Below are 20907 nucleotides of genomic sequence, written 5' to 3'. Positions count from 1 at the left end.
GTACAGAAGGGAGTGGGAATTAATAGGTTTTTATCAAGAAAAAAGAGGAGGAGGCGGCTGAATGCTATTGATGTAGAACTGACTATGGCCTGCCACCCATCTCTCATTCTTTGATCTTTTGCCATGATTTCCACCTTTAAAAGTTTTAATTAAAGCTGAGCCATGGAAAATATCACATCCTTATAAGCCCACCAGAGTCAGTGCAGTTCTTGCACTTTTAAAGATTCAAAAAATCTAAATGAATTATAGAAAACTTAGATCACTTTATATTTAAAATAACTATCAGCTTCCTAGAAATATAATGATAGCTGCTCAAGGTTCTGTATTCCCATTCATTAACTACTGTCTGTTTATTTATTTATTTATTTTTTAATATGACAACTCACTGTATAAAGCTGGTTGTTTCTTTGCATCCAAAGTTGCTAAAAAATTTTTTTGAAGTGTAATATAAATTCCTTCAATTTCATTTCTCCTTTTTTGGTTGAAATGTGAAAAACATTTATTTAAAAATATATACATCTAAGCCCTGGCCGGTTGGCTCAGTGGTAGAGTGTCATCCTGGCGTGCAGGAGTCCCAGGTTCGATTCCCAGCCAGGTCACACAGGAGAAGCGACCATCTGCTTCTCCACCCCTCCCCCTTTCCTTCCTCTCTGTCTCTCTCTTACCCTCCCGCAGCCAAGGCTCCATTGGAGCAAAGTTGGCCTTGGCACTGGGGATGGCTCTGTGGCCTCTGCCTCAGGCGCTAGAATGACTCTGGTCGTAACAGAGCAACGCCCCAGATGGGCAGAGCATCGCCCCCTGGTGGGTGTGCCAGGTGAATCCTGGTTGGGCGCATGCGGGAGTCTGTCTGACTGCCTCCCCATTTCCAACTTCAGAAAAATAAAAAAAATAAAATATATACATCAATTTTAACAATGAAAAATGCTTCCCTTACATAGTTTGAAACACTCAGAAATGGCAAGACTCTTGCTGACTGTAAAGCCAATAGCCACGGCCAGGGCCACCATCACAGCCGCCCAGCCCATGCAGGTTCGCATTGGATTTGGACAGTCGGTAAAGAAACAACGGAGCCACAAACTGGTGGGCCATAGTCTTTAATCCTAGCTTGCACCTGGCGGGCAAGTAAAAACATACACTGGGCTCCAAAACCCACTCACATTCAGTGCTCACAAAGCCACTGACTTATCCGAGTTTCCTAGAATCACCAGCTTATTCTCCTCAGTTCCCCATCTCCTTCCTTATCCCAGATACAAACTCTGTACAAACTGGCATCTCACTCAGCACTCCGCCATCTTGGCTGCTTCTCCTGGCCACATGGCGTCTTTCTACTGCTCTCTCATGCTAATCATCCCAGGAACCAAGAGCGCAAGCTCCCGCTCCGTCCCCATTTTATAGTGTAGAAATCCAAACCCTTAATCCAATATACAAAACAGGGAAGTCTCTAATACAAAGTCACTTCTCTGAGGCATGATTGGATTGTACCACCCCACATCAAAAAGGGTGGGAAAGGCTTAATCCCAAAACCAAGCCCCAGGTTACAAGGATTCTCAACACACATTAATATCACCTGGGCAACGGCCTCACGTGGGCAGTACCATCTTTAACAAAGTGAGCATAATACATTTTATCTGCCCAACACTGACATTTTAATTTAGTTTACTGTCTTTGGCTTCCTATTTTTTCCCTCAGTTTTACTGAGATATATTAGACACAATTGTAAGCTATTTAAATTGTACAACATGATATTTGATATACATATATATTGTGAAAGGAGTCCCCTCCTTTGAGTTAAGTAACACATCCATCACTTCACATATTATTTTTCTTTTGGTGAGAACATTTAGGTTCTATTTGCTAGTAAATTCAGATATACAATAAATACAGTGTTACCAACTATAGTCACCATGCTATATACATAAGCTCACTAGATCCTCAGATCTTACTCATCTATAACTGATAAAAGTTTGTACCTTTTATCAACCTCTCCCTATTTCTCCCTCCCCACCCCAGCCCTTGGCAACTACTCTTACATTCTCTGTTTCTATGAGTCTGACATATTTTTGAGAGGGGGGAAAAAAGGACAAGTAAGGATACTATAGTTATTAATGAGAATGGCTAGTGTAAATAAAATGGAGACACAACTATTGGCTCAATGCTTATTTCAAGGCCCAGAGATTAAATATTTTTTTCCATTGAGTGGGATTGGGAAACTCCTTTAAAAAATGTGCTCTTAGAAGCACTTCCATTGAAAAGATTCCGGGACTACTACTCCCGTCGGCATCCACATTCCAGCCCTATCTCTAGAGAAGAGATCTGAGAGTCAACTGTTAGAGATTTTAGAAAATAGGCATTTTGTTTCCCTTTTGCTGTAATGCAACCTGAGGGCTTTTCATTTAAGTTGTCATTCCTGGAGGAAAACCTGTCATACCTCCAACTTGATAATGCTTCATTGGCCTGCTGCAGATAAGGGAACTTTTGCCACAAAGGATTGAGTTAATTTTTTATTTTATTTTTTTTACAGAGGCAGAGATAGACAGGGACAGACAGGAATCGAGAGAGATGAGAAGCATCAATCATCAGTTTCTCGTTGCGCGTTGCGACTTCTTAGTTGTTCATTGATTGCTTTCTCACATGTGCCTTGACCACGGGCCTTCAGCAGACCGAGTAACTCCCTGCTGGAGCCAGCGACCTTGGGTCCAAGCTGGTGAGCTCTTTGCTCAAGCCAGATGAACCCGCGCTCAAGCTGGCGACCTCGAGGTCTCGAACCTGGGTCCTTCCGCATCCCAGTCCGACGCTCTATCCACTGCACTACCACCTGGTTAGGCGGATTGAGTTAATTTTAATTTAGCTTAAAATTGCTCCAGTGAATCTGTTGTCAAAGGAGGTATGCATAAATTTCATATTGCATTTATATGTTCAGTAAGCGGTACACAGCATTTTTATGTGTTTGTCATTGTTTCAAGGAATAAAATCTGATTTAGGATTACTAAGACTTATTTTTATGGTATATGTATAGATGAGACTCTGATACATTAGTGAGCTGAATGTTTTTTCCTACCATAGACTTCTTTTTTTGTGTTGTCTAGAAAGTTATTTACTTTACCTAAAACAACTAATGTCTATTGGAAATCAAAAGGTAAGAATATTGAACAAGTCTTCCTTCTCCCCCTAAACTGTGGCTCACATAGTTTAACCTACTCAGTGTTGTCACATGTAGTGTTCTTTTAAAAATAAGTATGTAAATTTATCAACATTTGAAAATTAGGTGTTTCTCAAAAAATCCAAGTTTCTGGCTTCTCTTAAAAAATTAAGGGCTGGTGCCTGACCAGGCGGTGGTGCAATGGATAGAGTGTCGGGCTAAGATGCGGAGGACCCAGGTTCAAGACCTCAAGGTTGCCAGCTTGAGCGCGGCTCAACTGGTTTGAGCAAAAGCTCACCAGCTTGGACCCAAGGTTGTTGGCTCGAGCAAGGGGTTACTTGGTCTGCTGAAGGCCTGCAGTCAAGGCACATATGAGAAAGCAATCAATGAACAACAAAGGTGTCGCATCGAAAAACTGATGATTGATGCTCCTCATCTCTCTTCGTTCCTGTCTGTCTGTCCCTATTTATCCCTCTCTCTGACTCTCTCTGTCTCCGTAAAAATAAATAAATAAATAAATAAATAAATAAATAAATAAATAAATAAAATCTTAAAAAAAAATTAGGGGCTGGTAATGCCAAGACTAACTTCTCCCAAGACAATAATTGGCTAAAGCAGAGCAGTAGCTAAATTATATGAAAGTTATATAAAACAATGTGGGTTTTAAAAAATGATTTATATTAACATCTGTTTTACCAGCCTCGGTCCTGTCGGCCTCTTACTTTGAGCCTGCTGTTTGAGGCAAGAATTGGATTGGGTTAGGTAAGATTTTATTTTTTTTTATGTTTATTTTTTTAATTTTAGAGAGAGAAAGGGAGAAAGTGGAAGAGAGAGAGAGAGAGAGAGAGAGAGAGAGGAACATTGATCTATTCCTGTATGTGCCCTGACCGGGGATCAAATTGGCACCCTCTGTGCTTTGGGACGATGCTCTAATCAAGCAAGCTATTCCTCCAGAGTGGGTTAGATAAGAATTTTAAGGGAGCAAAAGAATTTTAGTGCTCTTGTATAGAAGGCTAGAATGACTCTCTAGCTTCATGATCAAGAATCTAGACTTGGGTTTAAATGACCCTGGAGCTTCATAGTCAAGATTCTGACTTTGGTTCAGACAGATAAGGGCTCCACTCTCTACTGTCAATTTCTAAGTCTTGGTGTTTGGGACAAATTGCTTGAAATTTTTTATTTTTTAGAGAGAGAGAGACAGGTAGGGAGAGTGAGAGAGGGAGAGGAGAGATGAGCAGCATTAAATCGTCGTTGCTTCACTTTAGTTGTTCATTGATTGCTTTCTCATATATGCTTTGACTAGGGGGCTCCAGCTGACCCAGTGACCCCTTGCTCAAGCCAGAGACCTTGGGCTTCAAACAGTGACCTTTGTGCTCAAGCCAGTGACTTTGGGATCAAGTCAATGATCCCATGCTTGAACTGGTGACCCTGCACTTAAACTGGCACTCCTGTGCTCAAATTGAAGAACCTATACTCTAGCTCAGGGGTCCCCAAACTACGGCCCGCGGGCCACATGCGGCCCCCTGAGGCCATTTATCCGGCCCCCGCCGCACTTCTGGAAGGGTACCTCTTTCATTGGTGGTCAGTGAGAGGAGCATAGTTCCCATTGAAATATTGGTCAGTTTGTTGATTTAAATTTACTTGTTCTTTATTTTAAATATTGTATTTGTTCCCATTTTGTTTTTTTACTTTAAAATAAGATATGTGCAGTGTGCATAGGAAATTGTTCATAGTTTTTTTTTATAGTCCGGCCCTCCAACGGTCTGAGGGACAGTGAACTGGCCCCCTGTGTAAAAAGTTTGGGGACCCCTGCTCTAGCTGGTGACCTTGGGATTTCAAACTGGGGCCTTCCTTTTCTCAGGCTGACACTATCCATGCCACCATCACTGGTCAGGTGCTTAAATTTTCTTTCTCGTTTCCTTCCTTCCTTCCTTCCTTTCTTCCTTCCTTCCTTCCTTCCTTCCTTCCTTCCTTCCTTCCTTCCTTCCTTCCTTCCTTCCTTCCTTCCTTCCTTCCCTCCCTCCTTCCCTCCTTCTTAAATATGTACTTTATTTGATTTGAGAGAGAAAGAGAAAGGGAGAGAGAGACAAGAACATCGATCTGTTCTTGTATGTGCCCTGACTGGGGATTGAACTGTCAACCTCGGCGCTTTGGGACTATGTTCCAACCAACTAAGCTATCTCGTCAGGGCTAAAATTTCTTAAACTGTTTCTTTTTGTGTAAGTGGAAATAATAACATTTCTCTCATAGGATTGTTTTGAGAAATATTATAGTGTAATTATTCCAGAATATTTACTAAAATTCTGAGAGGGTGGTACATTTGCATATTTTCAACACTCACCTTAATATGATCCACATAGTCTGATTAACTTTTTTAGTTTCCAAGTCAGAATTTTAAACCATTTCCCTTCAATATAATTCATCTAAGAGAGTCACAGTGGTGGCTTTTCAGGCTGAATAAAGCTTCCTATATTGTTTGGCTGCATTTCTGCATTCACAATAGCCACACTTAAAAGTCACTGTAACTTCAGAGGCCTTTGCCAGAGTGAATAATAAGAACAATGTAAACAAAAGTAGAACCCCAAAGAAGGATTAAGAATCTTCTCTTTTTGTGTGTATGCAGAAAAGGGTTACATTAATTTCTCTGGAGTGGAAAAATAAACTTGACCTAAAAACCTTTCTTTCTTTCTTTATTTATTTTTGGTATATTTTTCTGAAGTTGGAAATGAGGAGGCAGTCAGACAGACTCCCACATGCGCCCGATCGGGATCCACCCAGCATGCCCACAAGGGGGCGATGCTCTGCCCATCTGAGGCGTCACTCTGTTGCAACCAGAGCCATTCTAGCGCCTGAGGCGGAGGCCACGGAGCCATCCCCAGCGCCGGGCCAACTTTGCTCCAATGGAGCCTCAGCTGCGGGAGGGAAAGAGAGAGACAGAGAGGAAGGAGAGGGGGAGGGGTGGAGAAGCAAATGGGCGCTTCTCCTGTGTGCCCTGGCCGGGAATCAAACCTGGGACTCCTGCACGCCAGGCCAACGCTCTACCACTGAGCCAACCAGCCAGGACTAAAAACCTTTCTATAGGTACACATTTTTCAAATAAGACTTATAACAAGGCCAAAATAAAACTTAGAATAATTGACTGATTCAACTTCCGTCAACCCTTCCTTTAGTTATCTTGTCTTCATAGGTCTATAAAGTTATTAATATTGTTTAACCAATAACATCAGCAAGGTCAGGGTTCTCCATCTAGCTGCATATTAGAATTACCTGGGAGCCTGACCAGGCGGTGGTGCAGTGGACAGAGGATCGGATTGGAATGCAGAGGACCCAGGTTTGAGACCCTGAGGTCGCTAGCTTGAGCGTGGGTTCATCTGGTTTGAGCAAAAGCTCACCAGTTTGAACCCAAGATCACTGGCTCCAGCAAGGGGTTACTCGGTCTGCTGAAGGCCCACAGTCAAGGCACATATGAGAAAGCAATCAATGAACAACTAAGGTGTTGCAACGTGCAATGAAAAACTAATGATTGATGCTTCTCATTTCTCTCCATTGCTGTCTGTTTGTCCCTGTCTATCCCTCTCTCTGACTCGCTCTCTGTCTCTGTAAAAAAAAAAAAAAAAAAAAAAAAAAAAAAATAAATAAATAAAATTTAGAATTACCTGGGAGATTTTAAAAACTAGCAATGCCCAGACCCTACTTCCAGACTGATTTGATTGGTCTGGGGTGCAGCCTGCACATCATTGTGAGCTTCTGTCCCATGGCTTTATGATAGCACTGGGTGTTAGTGTAGGGAGGTAAGATAACTCTCAAAATAGCAGAAGCAAAAAAAAAAAAATAGCAGAAGCTGACCACAGATCTGCCTCCATTATAACAAACTCTTATTCCTGACATTCATAGACCTATTTCTGCTGGCTATAATGAACTGAGCTTTAGCTTACTTAAGTACAAAAAAGAAAGAAACGATGTTGGGGCACATGATTAGTCAACATTCCAACAAGAGAAGAAAGGTCCATGCTAAACATGTCTAAACATGTCTATATCAGTGTAAGGAACATGTCAAGCCTTACCAGGTGGTGGCACAGTGGATAGAGCATCAGCCTGGGATGCTGAGGGCCCAGGTTCGAAACCCCAAGGTCACTGGCTGGAGTGTGGGCTCATCTAGCTTCATCCAGCTTGAGTGCTGGGTCGCCAGCTTAAGTGAGGGATCATAGATATGACTCTAAGGTTGCTCGATTGAGCCTAAAGTTGCTGGCTTGTGCAAAGGGTCATTGACTCAGCTGGAGTCATGCCCTGGTCATGGCACATATGAGAAAGGAATTAATGAACAACTCAAGGTGCCACAACTATGAGTTGATGCTTCTCATCTTTCTCTTTTTCTGTCTGTCTGTTCCTGTCTGTCCCCCCCCCCCAAAAAAAAGGAACATTTCAAAAGTACTTCATATTTTACACAGTAGTTCTCATTTGGTAATACTAAAAACCTCTGAGATGGATATTAATATTGCCACTATCACACCAAAAAGAAATCCTTCACTGAAATTGTCTCTAATTTCTGCAGGCTGAGTCATGGCCAGTCCCGTTGCTGTTCCCAAGGCTCTTGGACTCCACAGGCTTCCATGTGCCAGCTCCTCCTTCAACATTCTGGGCACTTTGGGGAAGCTGGTGAAAGCTGCTCTTCCTTGTAAAACCCAGTCCCTCTGCTCTCCCAGTCTTGCAGGGATCCAACAACCCTCTTTTCCTTGGAGGCATAGAAGCCTTAATATCATCATAAAACACTATTACCTTCCCGGAGCAAGGGGATGCAAAACTCAATACAAAGACTTGAATGTATTTCTTTTTTATTTTTTTAAGAATTAAACTATTTTAAAATTTTATTTTAGAGAGGAAGAAAGAGAGAGAGAGAGAGAAAGAGAGAGAGAGAAAAACATTCACTTCTTGTTCTACCCATTTATCCCATTTATGCAATCATTGGTTGATTCTTGTATGTGCCCTGACCAGAAATTGAACCTGCAACCTTAGCATATGGGGATAATACTCTAACCAAAGGAGGTAACCGGCCAGGGCCTGAATGCATTTCTTGAGTGAGAAAAGGGGAAATAGCATTCTTTTTATTTTTGGTAATAATTCATAGGAGCCCAAAAGACAAAAATCAATGATTTATAACACACTCTGGTGTAGTACTACTCAGCTTTCAAAGCAAGAGAGACTGCTTTCTGGGAGCTTCTCTTTTCATTCGAATTAATTCATTGACCTAAATGGGTCTTGGCACTTCATAAGTACAAAAATAAAACGACAGCTTCACTAAAGAGATTTAAAATTAGATACTGTATCAGGTCTTTTAAAAAAGTAAAGACAAAATGTCAATTTTTAATGACGCTTCTTTGAAACAGCTGACTTTTCATGGGTAATTCTTCAACAACGTCTCCCCCTCTACTTCTCTGTCCTTTTAGATTTGTTTTTATGAGACTTCTCGAGTACTAAAAGTTAGTGGCCTTTGTCATTGATTCTTAGTCCAATAGTCACATACCTAGTTCTTGAGCCAGAAGAGTATCTTTGGTGAACAAAGGTTTGCAGGCTTTGGGGGACCCTTTGGAAGATCTAAGGACAGCTGTTGCCCCACTCTCAGCTGTGGAGACCTCAGCTGTAAATAGAAATATAGTCCAGCTGCTCTCTAGTTCAACTATCCAGTAACACAGAGATTTTGAACTTTTTTCATCTCGTGGCACGCATAAACTAATTACTAAAATTCAGGCCCTGGCCGGTTGGCTCAGTGGTATAGCATCGGCCTGGTGTGCAGGAGTCCTGGGTTTGATTCCCAGCCAGGGCACACAGGAGAGGCGCCCATCTGCTTCTCCACCCCTCCCCCTCTCCTTCCTCTCTGTCTCTCTCTTCCCCTCCCGCAGCCAAGGCTTCATGGGAGCAAAGTTGGCCCGGGCGCTGAGGATGGCTCTGTGGCCTCTGCCTCAGGTGCTAGAATGGCTCTAGTTGCAACAGAGCGATGCCCCAGATGGGCAGAGCATCACCCCCTGGTGGGCATGCCGGGTGGATCCCGGTCGGGCACATGCAGGAGTCTGTCTGACTGCCTCCCTGTTTCCAACTTCAGAAAAATACAAAAAAAAAAAAAAAAAAAAAAAATCAGTGGCACACCAAAAAGTGTATTACAGTTGTCCCTTGCCATATAGTGGTTCACTTTTCGGGGTCTCATTGTATCACAGATTTTAAAATTGTATATATTTAATTTTGTATCACAGATTTTTCGCTATATCATGGGATTTTGTGGTATATAGGTATTTTTATATATTTATTATTTCAATTATTTTTGCAGCAAAATAAGTGTGGGAAAGGTTAACAGTGTGAGAAAGGTTTATAAGAGTGTGGGGAGGGTTTATAAAGCCTTAAATATATATAAATAATAAAATAAATATAAGGTCACTACTTCGCGGATTTTCACCTATCGCGGGGGCTTCTGGAACCTAACCCCTGTGATAGATGAGGGACCACTGTATATTTTTTGCATACCGGAAAAATAAGTCTAACTGGATGGCTATTGTTGTGTTGGGTGTTGTCATTTCATTTTTTTTTTTTTTTTTTTAGTTTGACAATTTAAGGGAAAAGAGGTCAGAGCCACTGATTAAATAGTCAGGTTTTGCATGTTTTACCAATTCTTGTGGCGCACAGGTTGACAATTGCTGCTGTAATAGATAGATGCCTCTAATCATAGAGCTCTTGCTTGTTCATCCTTCTTGAAAATTAAGAAGGCAGACCTTTTCTGAAGCTGAAGTTATTACACTTCATGAAGGACGGGTCTGATGAATGATAGTACGAAAAGAAAGAGCATGGAAATGGAAGTTTTTACTATATGGTGAAAAATGTAAGGTTACTAATAGAATGGACTCTAAGAAAGACTGAAGTCTTCTTGACAGGAAGGGAAGAGTGGATATCTACAAGACTTACATATTGGAGCCATCAGTAATAATAACTGAACGGAACACTATGTACGGGATAAACACTGTTATTAGTCCCATTTTGCAGATAAAGGGACTGAGTCACTGGAAAGTTACAAGCCAAGGCTGTGTGGCCAAAGTTACACAGGGAGGAGAGTAAGAGTTAGGATCTGAACTCAGCAATGTAGCTCTTAATTGCAGTGGTTGCCTGTGTAGGCTCATTGGCTTTATTATTGGGAGGCTCAAGGTGGTAGGGGGGAGGAAATTGCTGAAAATACTGTCTTTCTATAACATCAGCAAGGCTTCTCTGTGCAGTGCTGTCTGCTCAGCCAAGCTTTCCCAAGAAACACCTTAGACTTTGAATGTGTACAAAGGCAGCAGCAAGAGCTAAACATTTCCTTTTTAACCATGGTTGAGCAAGTAAAACAGTTACTTTAATCATCTCAGGGTCCAAGGGTTGGAACTTTGCTTTTTCTTAAGAGATAATAATCTGGAAAGATTCTTAACTAAGAAAATACCTTTGCAAAGGGGTAAAAATTGACTACTTAGTGACCATCAGTCCAGGGGGTCCCATACCTTTGGATTACTGACACAGTTCATCTACTTTGGCAGTCATAAGATTTCTGGAAACAGGCACAGTTTTGTTAATTGCCTTTTAAGCCACCAGACATGTGAATGTAGATTTTATTTTGGACTCATGAATATTTATTTTATAGTTTGAGTTATAATCCAATGTAAGATTTGATATATTAAAATACAGTTATAAAATGCTGGGGGGGGGGGGGTTGGGTAGAGTGATACATTTCAGAACAAAATCATGCAAGTTCAGGCCCATTTTATTCAAATCACCAGTAGTGTGGCTATTGACCTACAATCAAGTGTCTCCTATTTCTCAGACTATACAATTTCTCAACACACTTTGCTCTAATAGTTTTTGCAATGCACTGAATTACAGATAAGAGTGTTAAGAATTAAAGTGCTACTATATCTAACATTTGATGTCTGTGGTTATTAATGATTTGTAGCATGTAACAAAGAGGGGTCAATAACTGGGGTATTCACATTCTTTGCTCCCAATCATTCCTTTTTAATGTAAAGTTGAGGTGCCTTATCATCGGAGACCTTTCCAGCTTATACTTTTCCTTCTCCTTTCTCTGTGTAAACTCTTCACTTTGTTAAAAATCTTCTGTTTTAAATTGTCACTTATTGAAACCCTTATTGTCCTTCAAGGACCAGTTTGAGAGCTGCTTCTTTTATCATGCCTTCTTTGGTCTAATTTCCTTTGCAGTCTCCCAGCATTCAACTTTGGGTGAGCGCCACCCATGTGATCATTGGCCCCACCTGCCTGAATTTTCTGTTATATTTATATGCGTTTCACTTCACCTTCTAGATCAAGAGTTTTTCTGTAAGTGGCCAGACAGTAATTATTTTAGGCTGTGTGGGCTATATGGTCTCTGTTGTAACTACTCAGTATATGGTTGAACCTGACCAGGTGTTAGCGCCGTGGATAGAGTGAGTAGAGTAACTACTCAGCTCTGCTACTGTAGTATGAAAGCAGCCATAGTCAGTACTTCAGTGAATTAGTATGGCCGTGTTCTGATAAAATTTGACTTTTGGGCACTAAAATGTGAATTTTACATAATGTTCACAGGTCATAAAAGCTATTCTTTTAAAATATTTTCAACTGTATACTTTTTGTGTGTGTGAGAGAGAGAGATACAGGGACAGACAGACAGACAGAAAGGGAGAGAGATGAGAAGCATTAACTCATAGTTATGGCACCTTAGTTGTTCATTGATTGCTTTCACATATGTGCCTTGATGGGAGTGGGGGGTGCTCCAATCGAGCCAGTGATGCTTGCTCAAGACAGTGACCTTGGGCTCAAGCCAGTGACTTTACGGTCATGCATATGATCCCATACTCAAGTCGGAGACCCCGTGCTCAAGCTGGTGAACCCAGGCTCAAGCCAGTGAACCCATGTTCAAGCTGGATGAGCCTACTTTGAAGCCGGCGATGTTGAGGTTCAAACCTGGGTCTTCAGCATCCCAGGCCGACACTCTATCCACGGCGCTACCACCTGGTCAAGTTCAACCATATACTATTATAAAAACTCCTTAACTTCTGGGCTGTACAAATATAAGCAGCTGGAGTGTTTGGCCTGAACTTTGTCAAACCGTGTTCAAGAGGATAAGTCCCTGGAAGGCAGGAACCTCGTTAGACAACTTTGTGTCTATCTCATACAACATTTGCTAAGAAACATTTCAATAACCAAGTTAATGTTATTTGTGGAATTAATGTGATATAAAAAGAAGACATAGCTGCACGATTAAAAACATCAGAAAACTTAAGTGATGTATGACCATTTTATTTATTCTCTTATTCTTCCAGTTATAAGGAATTTGGGGAAAAAATGATGGATTTGATTGTTCAAATTATATAAGCAGAGTCAACCCACTGAAATACTGTTGTCATGAAAGGGCCTAATGGGTAATTTAGCAATCCCTTTACCTAGAAGTTTACACAACAAAACCTCCTGAGTTAATTTGGAGTATAAATGCTTTAAATTGCACATTTACTTTTGAATATTGGGTGCATAAAGGTTCTATCAGTGCTCAGAAAAAGAGCAAGAAATTCTGAAGCCTTTAAGGAGGACAAAAACATAAGAAAAACTGAAGGAATTTTGCAGCCTGCATTGATTGCCAAATAAATTTTTATGACAAGAATATAGGGTAAAGTAGGCTATTCATTGTTGATTTCCATTTCTTTTTCTCTTATTGTTTTGAATTTTTATTATTTATTTATATATTTACTTTATTATTTATCAATTACAGTTGGCATTCAGTATTATTTTATATTAGTTTCAGGTATACAGCATAGTGGTTAGACATATATAGAACTTACAAAATGATCCCCACAATAAGTCTTATATCCACCTGGCACCATGCATAGTTACTACAATATTATTGATTAGATTTACCAAAGGGAATCAACATTTTCCATCCAGATACGTGATGGGCCTGGAGAATATACCAGATGAGCCTGGAACATCTTGTTGTGTCAGAAAGTAAGGAAATGCTCAAAACAAAAACAACAACCAAAAACCCCAGAATGATGGGTGTATGCCAAAGGGACCTAGGCGCCAAATGAAAGAGCTCGCAATGACCCAATTGAACAATAAATTAAATAGTATTGAATTATAATCCAAACTATAAAATAACTATCCATAATTTTGTATTAATCCATAATTCTGTATATAAACAAATAAATAGGGGTGAATAGATAAATATATTCATGCAATACAGGCAGAAGCATTTCCTTACTTCATCGCGAGGAGGTGGAGTATTAAACAGTGTGGGCTGTGCATAATGACTTTCTTATAAAGAGCATAGAATGAGCCTTACCGGTGGTAGCACAGTGGATAGAACGAAGACTCGGGACACTGAAGTCCCAGGTTCAAAACCCTAGGTCTCTGGTTTGAGCACAGGCTTGCCAGCTTGAGCATGGGGTCGCTGGCTTTAGGGTGGGATCATCTACATGATCCCATGGGTGCTGGCTTGAGCCCAAAGGTTGCTGGATTGAGGAAGGGTTCACTGACTCTGCTGGAGGCCACCCCCTCCCAGTCAAGGCACATATGTGAAACAATCAATGAATAACTAAAGCACCACAAATATGAGTTGACACTTCTTCTCTCTCTCTCTCTCTCTCTCTCTCTCTCCAGAATGAAAAGGGGAAAAAGAACGATTACTGTGGAGAAACCCAACAAACGCTACTTCAGCCAAGTGATCAAGATTAACATCCACATAAAAGTCATGTTGATAGCATGTACTCTTCTTTTTTAATTGATTTGAGAGAAAGAAAGAGAGAGAGAGAGAGAGAAGAAGGAAGAGAGAGAGGGAGTAGAGAGATGAGAAGCATCAACTCATAGTTGCTTTACTTTAGGTGTTCAGTTTTTGCTTCTCATATGTGCCTGGGGGAGGGTTCAAGCCAAGGCAGTGACCCCTAGCTCAAGCCAGCAACCTTGGGCTCAAGCCAGCAACCTTGGGATCATGTTGATGATCCTGACGATCCTGCACTAAAACTGGCAAGCCCGGGTAAATCTGACGAGTCCCTGGGAACTCAGTGTTTTGGATTGATGCTCTATCCACTGCACCACCACCAGACAGGCAAATATATATATATACACACATATATACTCTTGATATAATATGAGGAGAGTGGCCCTTTACCTCTGTAGTTTTGCCCCCAAGTTCCATAACCCCAGTCTAATCATGAGAAAAACATCAGACAAACCCCAATTGAGGGGCATTCTACAAAATACCTGAGCACTACTCCTCAAAATTGTCCAAGTCACCAAATAATAATAATAATAATAATAATAATAATAATTTCTCTTTCTTTTTTTTTTTCAGAGAGAGAGAGGGACAGATAGGGACACACAGGAACGAAGAGAGATGAGAAGCATCAATCATCAGTTTTTTGTTATGACACCTTAGTTGTTCATTGATTGCTTTCTCATATGTGCCTTGACTGTGGGCCTTCAGCAGACCGAGTAACCCCTTGCTCGAGCCAGCGACCTTGGGTCCAAGCTGGTGAGCTTTGCTCAAACCAGATAAGCCCACACTCAAGCTGGCGACCTCGGGGTCTTGAACCTGGGTCCTCTGCATCCCAGTCTGATGCTCTATCCACTGTGCCACCGCCTGGTCAGGCAATATAATTTCTGAGAAACTGTGGCAATCAAGAGGTACCTAAGAAGACATGATAAATACATATAATATGGTATTGTGGATGGAATCCCGGAAAAGAAAAAGGGCATTAGGTAATACTAAGGAAATCTGAATAAAGTATAGACTTTAATTCATAATAATGTATCAATCATGACTAATTGTTACACATTTATTATACTAATGTAAGTTGTTAATCAAGTGTGTGTGGGATATGAGGAGCTCTTTGACCTACCTTTGCAATAACACTTGATCTGAGTCTTGAGAAAAAAAAAAATCAGTTGGTCGACCAGAGAGAAGAATGGAAAGAAGTGTTCTTTTTGTTTACTTTGTATTTACTTAACCATCACTGAAGCATGAGAACAAATACGCACCTTCTCCATTTTGAAATGCTTCTTGGCATGCCCCATCTTAATGTCTGTTTTCTCTTGACTGGACTCTGAACTATGGAACTATATAGTCCTTTGCCCACTGGATTGTCCAGTTATTAGAAAAATGAAATTAGCAGAAATGGTTTTTAATTGGATTTTATGTTCTTGATCTAAAAGTCTGAAATCCAATGTAATGATTTTGTTGTCACAAACCATTTGATTGCTCTATATCAGGGCTTTTGGACTTAGAACTAGTGAAATTTGATGGCAGAAAGTCTTTGTGGTGCGGGGCTGTCCTGTTCATTGTAGGATGTTTAGCAGTATCCCTGGTCTCTAAACTCTAGATGATGACACAGTTCCATCTCCCCCTCAGAAAAAACCCAAAAAGGTATCCAAATATTGCCCAATGCCCGCAAGGAACAGAGAAATACTGATCATTTTAAAACTCAGATCACAAAGTTAACTGTAGGTCCTCAAGGCAAGTACTACTAAGGGAAAGTTAAAACTTTAAAATACCCTGAGGATGCTTTCCATAGTATACAAGATTTCAAGATCTCCTCAGAATAAGTTGCATCTTTTTTTTTTTTAATTTAAATTTTTATTTATTTATTTGTTTTAGAGGAGAGAGAGAGAGAGAGAAAGGGGGGAGGAGCAGAAAGCATCAACTCCCATATGTGCCTTGATCAGGCAAGCCCAGGGTTTTGAACCGGCGACCTCAGCATTCCAGGTCGATGCTTTATCCACTGCGCCACTGCAGGTCAGGCAGAATAAGTTGCATCTTGTAAGATCTATTTGGGTGAAATGCCAGAAACCAAATGCAGAGCTTATGCCAGTCTGAAGCCCACCTGACTCCTAGGGATTCTTGTGATCATGTCTTTAAATCCTAAACATTTCAGGAAAGTTCTAATTTTATTGAACTCTTTTTCTTTTTTTTTTTCCTTTACAGAGACAGAGAGAGAGTCAGAGAGAGTCAGAGAGAGGGATATACAGGGACAGACAGATAGGAACGGAGAGATGAGAAGCATCAGTCATTAGTTTTCTGTTGTGACACCTTAGTTGTTCATTGATTGCTTTCTCATATGTGCCTTGACCGCGGGCCTTCAGCAGACCGAGTAACCCCTTCCTTGAGCCAGTGGCCTTGGGCTCAAGCTGGGGAGCTTTTGCTCAAACCAGATGAGCCCGTGCTCAAGCTGGCGACCTCGGGGTCTCGAACCTGGGTCTTCCGCATCCCAGTCCAACGCTCTATCCACTGTGCCACTGCCTGGTCAGGCTTAGTGAACTCTTTTTCAATCAACGAGACTTATTAGATTCCTTATTGTTTCTTTAAACCTCTGCTAAGACTTTTCATGACTATATTTGCACATCAGTAGAATTCCCTTATCATATTATGCCTGGTGTTTCCATTTTTGCTTTGGAAAACATGGCTGCTACACAGACTGTCCCTTTAGTTCTTGCTGTGGCTCTCTTGGCCCTGGCCACACACCAGGAACAGGCAGCTGAAGTATGGCTCAGGACCTACCTGGTCACGAGGCTGGTGAGTCAAAAGTTGTTTTAAAAAGGGGGGGGGTGGAGAGGTAGATCATAAATACAATGTTTGTCCCTTGAGGATTGCAGTTGTTATCACATCAGAAGCATACTAGCGCTGTCTGGTCAGTGAGATACCTGACGTTTTTTGGCACTTTTTTGATGGTTTCAGTCTGGCTCTGTTTTTCAAAGGTCAGAGATCCACACACGCTTGCTCAAGCAAAAGGAAGATTAATGGTAAGATATACTAGGTTAGGATCTAGACTTACAGCATGGTTAGGAATTCAGGCAGCTCCACGGACCTTTGCTTATCTCTCTTTTAATCTCATCCTCAAAGCTGGAAAAATAGATAGTACGTTTGAGGAACTAACTGGAAAACAGTCATGGCTAGACTGTCATATGAGGTTCAAAAGATGGCCAGGAGCCAAATGATGCAAGAGCTCACAGACCACACTAAAACTTTTAAATTTTATTCCAGGAATAATAGAAAAACTATTGGAGTGTTACGACCAAGTGATTGAAATGGTCAGCATGACTCCCCAAAATTATTCTGGCAGTAGAGGGAGAAGCTTTGTGGAAGCCCTGGGAAGACAGTGTGTGACAGGAGTTGGGCTAAGCGAAATAAAGAGAGCTATTAAAGCATATAGAAGGGCCTCCTGGCTGGCCAGGTCTCAGAGGAGCTATCCAGCTAAACAAAACACCGCAGAAATGCTACCTAAGTCACAGTAACCGTGAGTAAGGATGCTGATGAAGATCAGGCCAAAGGGAGCAGGTAAGATGTCACTTTACATTTTGCTAATTGATGACACTGAAATGTCTGAATTAGAAAACAGGGTCTTTGATGAGACTGAGTTTCTAGATATCAAATGCAATGTGAAAATCACAACCTACTGGCCTATCTGAAATACCTGAAGGACCGGAATGAGGAAGCCCTGGAGAGTTTGAAGGAAGCTGAAGAACTGATCCAAGGAGAACATGTCAACCAATCAGACTCGAAGAGGCTGGTTATCTGGGGCAAATTTGGCTGGCTGTTTTACCAACTGGGCAGGCTGGCAGAAGCCCAAATTTACTTGGAGAAGGTGGAGAACACTTGCAGGAGATATTTATTTATTTATTTATTTATTTATTTATTTATTTATTTACAGAGACAGAGAGTCAGAGAGAGGGACAGATAGGGACACACAGGAATGAAGAGAGAAGAGAAGCATTAATCATCAGTTTTTCATTGTGACACCTTAGTTGTTCATTGATTGCTTTCTCATATGTGCCTTGACCACGGGCCTTCAGCAGACCGAGTAACCCCTTGCTCAAGCCAGCGACCTTGGGTCCAAGCTTGTGAGCTTTGCTCAAACCTGATGAACCCACACTCAAGCTGGTGACCTTGGGGTCTCGAACCTGGGTCCTCCGCATCCCAGTCCAATGCTCTATCCACTGCACCACCACCTGGTCAGGCTTGCAGGAGATTTGCCAGCCCTTCCTGTTATAGAATGGAGTGTCCTGAGGTAGACCATGAGGAAGAATGGTGGGCCTTGTTGAAATGTGAAGGAAAGAATTATGAGCAGACCAGGGCTCTGGAAGTGAACCTTGAAAACCCTGAAGTTAGCACTGGGTATGCAATCATCACCTATGGTCTGAACAGCTGTAGCAAGGCATCACAGATTAGTGAGAGATTTTCTCTGCACCTCCTAAAAAAGGCCATCAGGCTAGATCCAGAAGATGCATATATTAAGGTTCTCTTCACCCTGGCTTCAGGATGTAGGACAAGCTGAAGGAGGAAAGTACATTGAAGAAGCACTGAACAAGTCCTAACAGATCTGGGTCTTCCTTTCTTTCTTTTTAAATTTATTTGATTTTAAAGAGAGAGAAAGGGGGAGAGAGATAGAAAGGGAGAGGTAGAGAGAGAGAGAAACATCAATTTGTTTTTCACTTATTTATGCATTTATTTGTTGATTTTTGTTTGTGCCCTGACCAAGGATTGAACCCACAACCTTAGTGTATCAGATGACACTGTAACCAACTGAGCTAGGATAGACCTCTGTCTTTCAATATGTGGTCAAGTTTTTACTAAAGAAAAGTTTTTGGATAAAGCTCTTCAGCTCTTAAAAGTGCTCTTCACCCTCCTCTGCCTTCCTGCATCACCAGATAGGGCTTTGCAATAAATCACAAGTTTTTCAAATACAGAAAGCTACAAACTGGCAGTGGACAGGATAGAGAAAATGCTGACAGAATGACAAAATTAGTCACATCTCATTTTGAATTTTCTCTGGAACATTTGACATTGCTTATATACTCCTTTCAGATAGTGTACACAGAAGTGGGACCTATAGAAAGGCTGAAAACGCGTATGAAACAGTGTTATGCATAAAATCACTTGAAGCCCTGGCAGGTTGGCTCAGTGGTAGAGCGTTGGCCTGGCGTGCAGGAGTCCCAGGTTTGATTCCCAGCCAGGGCACACAGGAGAAGCGCCCATCTGCTTCTCCACCCCTCCCCCTCTCCTTCCTCTCTGTCTCTCTCTTCCCCTCCCGCAGTTGAGGCTCCATTGGAGCAAAGATGGCCTGGGCGCTGAGGATGGCTCTGTGGCCTCTGCCTCAGGTGCTAGAATGGCTCTGGATGCAACAGAGCGATGCCCCAGATGGGCAGAGCATTGCTCCCTGGTGGGCATGCCGGGTGGATCCCGGTCGGGCGCATGTGGGAGTCTATCTGACTGCCTCCCGGTTTCCAGCTTCGGAAAAATGCAAAAAACAAAAAACAAAAAAAAACAACAACAAAAAAAATAAAATCACTTGAAGAAGAAAACCTGCAAGAGAAATATTTATGCTATGGCTGATATCAGGCATTGCAAAGGAAATCTGAAGTCAATGCAGTTATCCATTCTATCCAAAAATATAAGAGGCATCATTTGTAAAGTATAAAAGTGTCATTTCTTTGGAGAAACAGACTTTAAAGAAACCTCAGAGAAATGAATTAGACATAGAAAGCTTGAGCATCCTTGAGTTCATGTACAAATTGAGAGGAGAAATGAATCAAACCCTAAACTACTAAGAGCAGCTCCTGAGGCTGGCTGCTCACTTTGGGAACTCTGTGGGACATGGTCCTTAGGTGCTGTGTATGGACCACTGTCACATTTCACTTGATTTTAGGTTAACCTGCACTAATCATTATTTCTGCTTGTTTCTTTCAGAAACATATAATGTAATTCACTATAATGATGCAATTTTTGATCAATTACTCAAACCTGGTAAAATATTAGTTGCATTCAGAAATTAGTAAAACAAAAAATATATATATGTCCTTATGGACATAGATAAAAGTGAAGTGGTTACTGGGGCAGGGGCTAGTGGAGGAAGGGCATGGGGAGAAGAAAGTAAAGAGGGACAAATACATGGTGACAGAAAATGATTTGACTTTGGGTGATGGGTATACAAAATAATCAACTGTTTAAATGCTATAGAGCCTGACCTGTGGTGGCGCAGTGGATAAAGCATCGACCTGGAAATGCTGAGGTCACCGGTTCGAAACCCTGGGCTTGCCTGGTCAAGGCACATGTGGGAGTTGATGCTTCCAGCTCCTCCCCCCTTCTCTCTCTCTGTCTCTCCTCCCTCTCTCTCTGTCTCTCCCTCTCCTCTCTAAAATGAATAAATTAAATAAAATAAATTAAAAAAAAATAAATGCTATAGAAATATTTACTTAAAACCTAAGTACTCTTATTGATCAATGTTATCCATTAAATTTATTTTTTTTTAATTTTTAAATTTTTTGTGAGAGAGACAGAGAGAGGAGCAGATAGGGACAGACAGACAGGAAGGGAGAGAGATGAGAAGCATCAATTTTTTGTTGTGGCACCATAGTTGTTCATTGATTGCTTTCTCACATGTGCCTTGATGGGGGAGGGGGGCTACAGCAGAGTGAGTGACCCCTTGCTCAAGCCAGAGACCTTAGACTTTAAGCCAGCGACCTTGGGTTTCAAGCCAGTGACCATGGAGTCATGTCTACGATCCCATGCTCAAGCCAGTGACCCCATGCTCAAGCTGGTGAGCCCATGCTCAAGACAGCAACCTTGGGGTTTTGAATCTGGATCCCCTGGGTCCCAGGCCAATGCTCTATCCACTGTACCACCACCTGGTCAGGCAAATTTAATTTTCTAAAAAAATATATATATATATTATATTTATTTATATTATATAAATAAATATATATTACATTATATTATATAT

The 20907-nt window shown here is 41.3% G+C and overlaps 1 pseudogene; it reads left to right on the top strand.

The window, feature by feature from the left end:
- The first annotated feature begins 17465 nt into the window (after positions 1-17465).
- LOC136378995 (interferon-induced protein with tetratricopeptide repeats 1-like) lies at positions 17466-19792 on the top strand (annotated as a pseudogene).
- The last annotated feature ends 1115 nt before the right edge of the window (positions 19793-20907 follow it).

Source organism: Saccopteryx leptura, chromosome 7 (assembly GCF_036850995.1).
Source record: "Saccopteryx leptura isolate mSacLep1 chromosome 7, mSacLep1_pri_phased_curated, whole genome shotgun sequence".
Classification (NCBI taxonomy): domain Eukaryota; kingdom Metazoa; phylum Chordata; class Mammalia; order Chiroptera; family Emballonuridae; genus Saccopteryx; species Saccopteryx leptura.
Note: the sequence above shows the minus strand (reverse complement) of the source record. Positions and strands in the feature narration are given on the sequence as shown.